We start from the raw sequence: 5000 nt of genomic DNA, 5'->3' as shown, positions 1-5000 counted from the left end.
AAACACATGGTCAGGTCTCTAAACCATCAGGAGACTACAGACCTGAAAACACATGGTCAGGTCTCTAAACCATCAGGAGACTACAGACCTGAAAACACATGGTCAGGTCTCTAAACCATCAGTAGACTACTGTACCTGGCTGCCGATGAGAGCAAGAGAGAGGTGGTTGTATACATAAATAAATAAATACAATCGACATGGCTGAAGTACAGTGTATATAACCCCCAGGGTATTTTAAATTCTCCCTCCCGTGTCCTGCTCGTCCGTCTTCAACTTTTTTCTTAGAGGCCTATCCGCAACGACCGACCGATTGTTTTGGGCAATGGTATGTTTTTAATGCATTGCTGCATTCAATGTATTTGTACACTGTGTCCAACAGGCAGCAGTATTCACAGACATCCCACCTACAGCTACAGCACAGACAGTAGGCTGGCCTCATCACCAGTAGATAGTCAGTTAATGTCTGTTCCTCTTCTGAACAGTAGGCTAGCCTCATCACCAGTAGATAGTCAGTTACTGTCTGTTCCTCTTCTGAACAGTAGGCTGGCCTCATCACCAGTAGATAGTCAGTTACTGTCTGTTCCTCTTCTGAACAGTCGGCTGGCCTCATCACCAGTAGATAGTCAGTTACTGTCTGTTCCTCTTCTGAACAGTAGGCTGGCCTCATCACCAGTAGATAGTCAGTTACTGTCTGTTCCTCTTCTGAACAGTCGGCTGGCCTCATCACCAGTAGATAGTCAGTTACTGTCTGTTCCTCTTCTGAACAGTAGGCTGGCCTCATCACCAGTAGATAGTCAGTTACTGTCTGTTCCTCTTCTGAACAGTAGGCTGGCCTCATCACAAATAGATAGTCAGTTACTGTCTGTTCCTCTTCTGAACAGTAGGCTGGCCTCATCACCAATAGATAGTCAGTTACTGTCTGTTCCTCTTCTGAACAGTAGGCTGGCCTCATCGCCAGTAGATAGTCAGTTACTGTCTGTTCCTCTTCTGAACAGTAGGCTGGCCTCATCGCCAATAGATAGTCAGTTACTGTCTGTTCCTCTTCTGAACAGTAGGCTGGCCTCATCACCAATAGATAGTCAGTTACTGTCTGTTCCTCTTCTGAACAGTCGGCTGGCCTCATCACCAGTAGATAGTCAGTTACTGTCTGTTCCTCTTCTGAACAGTAGGCTAGCCTCATCACCAATAGATAGTCAGTTACTTTCTGTTCCTCTTCTGAACAGTAGGCTGGCCTCATCACCAGTAGATAGTCAGTTACTGTATGTTCCACTTCTGAACAGCAATGTGAAGCTTGTTCAGTTCACAACCCACATATTGCTATAGCAACAGACAACAGACAACCCACATATTGCTATAGCAACAGACAACAGACAACCCACACAACATATTGCTATAGCAACAGACAACAGACAACCCATCAGGAGACTACAGACAACAGACAACCCACATATTGCTATAGCAACAGACAACAGACAACCCACATATTGCTAAAGTAATATAGCAACTGTAGCTCAGTTGGTAGAGCATGGCGCTTGTAACACCAGGGTAGTGGGTTCGATCCCCGGGACCACCCATACGTACAATGTATGCACACATGACTGTAAGTCGCTTTGGATAAAAGCGTCTGCTAAATGGCATATATTATATTATTATTATTATAGTAACAGACAACCTGCATCAGGAATTGATTGTCAACTCTGCTTCTCTTCTGAGTTTGTACTCTAACAAACAGCTGTCCCTAGCACTGATTGGCTGTAGACTCTAACAAACAGCTGTCCCTAGCACTGATTGGCTGTAGACTCTAGCAAACAGCTATCCCTAGCACTGATTGGCTGTAGACTCTAACAAACAGCTATCCCTAGCACTGATTGGCTGTAGACTCTAACAAACAGCTATCCCTAGAACTGATTGGCTGTAGACTCTAACAAACAGCTGTCCCTAGAACTGATTGGCTGTAGACTCTAACAAACAGCTGTCCCTAGCACTGATTGGCTGTAGACTCTAACAAACAGCTATCCCTAGCACTGATTGGATGTAGACTCTAACAAACAGCTGTCCCTAGCACTGATTGGATGTAGACTCTAACAAACAGCTGTCCCTAGAACTGATTGGCTGTAGACTCTAACAAACAGCTGTCCCTAGCACTGATTGGCTGTAGACTCTAACAAACAGCTGTCCCTAGCACTGATTGGTTGTAGACTCTAACAAACAGCTGTCCCTAGCACTGATTGGTTGTAGACTCTAGAACAAAGCTCTATTCGTGGTCACCTCAACCAGATATCCGTCCTTTGGACTGATTAGATCTAGACACTAGGGGACGCGGTTGAGAGGAACAGAGGTCCGTGGACAGGGCTTTGACCCCCGGACCTTCAGAGCATCTCGTTTTCAAACAGACTCTGGCCTTCAACCCGGACTTTGCTTTTTGAAAATTCTGTCAGATGAACTCCACGACAAGAAGTATATACTTTACACGGTGGGTCGTGTCCCCCCCAAAAAACCATACTAGCGTACTACATGCTTAAACTGCATCCTATGTACTAATCGTCGCGTCCTACTTTGCACGTACCGTATAGTCAAAAGGTAAGCAGTATGCCGGGGGCGCAACGCGGGAGCGGATCCTGATTGGCTGAGTAGGTGGGCGGGCCGAGTGCGGGTGGATTTTTTTCCCAAATTCAACATATTGTACATGCGTCACATTAACCAGCCTGAAAATAGCTACTTTCCAATTTGATTAATTTCTCTCCGAATATAATAGGAATGGAGTTATAGACCTCCTCAGGCTGGTTGTAGACCTCCTCAGGCTGGTTATAGACCTACTCAGGCTGGTTATAGACCTCCTCAGGCTGGTTGTAGACCTCCTCAGGCTGGTTGTAGACCTCCTCAGGCTGGTTATAGACCTCCTCAGGCTGGTTATAGACCTCCTCAGGCTGGTTATAGACCTCCTCAGGCTGGTTATAGACCTCCTCAGGCTGGTTATAGACCTCCTCAGGCTGGTTATAGACCTCCTCAGGCTGGTTATAGACCTCCTCAGGCTGGTTATAGACCTATTCAGGCTGGTTATAGACCTATTCAGGCTGGTTATAGACCTATTCAGGCTGGTTATAGACCTATTCGGCTGGTTATAGGCAGACTGTCACATTCAACCTAATGGAGTTATAGACCTCCTCAGGCTTGTTATAGACCTCCTCAGGCTTGTTATAGACCTCCTCAGGCTGGTTATAGACCTCCTCAGGCTGGTTATAGACCTCCTCAGGCTGGTTATAGACCTCCTCAGGCTGGTTATAGACCTCCTCAGGCTGGTTATAGACCTCCTCAGGCTGGTTATAGACCTATTCAGGCTGGTTATAGACCTATTCAGGCTGGTTATAGACCTATTCAGGCTGGTTATAGACCTATTCGGCTGGTTATAGGCAGACTGTCACATTCAACCTAATGGAGTTATAGACCTCCTCAGGCTTGTTATAGACCTCCTCAGGCTTGTTATAGACCTCCTCAGGCTGGTTATAGACCTCCTCAGGCTTGTTATAGACCTCCTCAGGCTTGTTATAGACCTCCTTAGGCTGGTTATAGACCTCCTCAGGCTGGTTATAGACCTCCTCAGGCTGGTTATAGACCTCCTCAGGCTGGTTATAGACCTCCTTAGGCTGGTTATAGACCTCCTCAGGCTGGTTATAGACCTCCTCAGGCTGGTTATATACCTCCTCAGGCTGGTTATAGACCTCCTCAGGCTGGTTATAGACCTCCTCAGGCTGGTTATAGACCTCCTCAGGCTGGTTATAGACCTCCTCAGGCTGGTTATAGACCTACTCAGGCTGGTTATAGACCTACTCAGGCTGGTTATAGACCTATTCAGGCGGGTTATAGACCTCCTCAAGCTGGTTATAGACCTCCTCAGGCTGGTTGTAGACCTCCTCAGGCTGGTTATAGACCTCCTCAGGCTGGTTGTAGACCTCCTCAGGCTGGTTATAGACCTCCTCAGGCTGGTTATAGACCTCCTCAGGCTGGTTATAGACCTACTCAGGCTGATTATAGACCTCCTCAGGCTGGTTATAGACCTACTCAGGCTGGTTATAGACCTCCTCAGGCTGGTTATAGACCTCCTCGGGCTGGTTATAGACCTCCTCAGGCTGGTTATAGACCTCCTCAGGCTGGTTATAGACCTCCTCAGGCTGGTTATAGACCTCCTCAGGCTGGTTATAGACCTCCTCAGGCTGGTTATAGACCTCCTCAGGCTGGTTATAGACCTCCTCAGGCTGGTTATAGACCTCCTCCGGCTGGTTATAGGCAGACTGTCACATTCAACCTAATGGAGTTATAGACCTCCTCAGGCTTGTTATAGACCTCCTCAGGCTTGTTATAGACCTCCTCAGGCTGGTTATAGACCTCCTCAGGCTTGTTATAGACCTCCTCAGGCTTGTTATAGACCTCCTTAGGCTGGTTATAGACCTCCTCAGGCTGGTTATAGACCTCCTCAGGCTGGTTATAGACCTCCTCAGGCTGGTTATAGACCTCCTCAGGCTGGTTATAGACCTCCTCAGGCTGGTTATAGACCTCCTCAGGCTGGTTATAGACCTCCTCAGGCTGGTTATAGACCTCCTCAGGCTGGTTATAGACCTCCTCAGGCTGGTTATAGACCTCCTCAGGCTGGTTATAGACCTCCTCAGGCTGGTTATAGACCTACTCAGGCTGGTTATAGACCTCCTCAGGCTGGTTATAGACCTACTCAGGCTGGTTATAGACCTACTCAGGCTGGTTATAGACCTATTCAGGCGGGTTATAGACCTCCTCAAGCTGGTTATAGACCTCCTCAGGCTGGTTGTAGACCTCCTCAGGCTGGTTATAGACCTCCTCAGGCTGTTTGTAGACCTCCTCAGGCTGGTTATAGACCTCCTCAGGCTGGTTATAGACCTCCTCAGGCTGGTTATAGACCTCCTCAGGCTGATTATAGACCTCCTCAGGCTGGTTATAGACCTCCTCAGGCTGGTTATAGACCTCCTCAG

This window comes from Oncorhynchus gorbuscha, unplaced genomic scaffold, assembly GCF_021184085.1.
Source record: "Oncorhynchus gorbuscha isolate QuinsamMale2020 ecotype Even-year unplaced genomic scaffold, OgorEven_v1.0 Un_scaffold_770, whole genome shotgun sequence".
Taxonomy (NCBI): domain Eukaryota; kingdom Metazoa; phylum Chordata; class Actinopteri; order Salmoniformes; family Salmonidae; genus Oncorhynchus; species Oncorhynchus gorbuscha.
Note: the sequence above shows the minus strand (reverse complement) of the source record.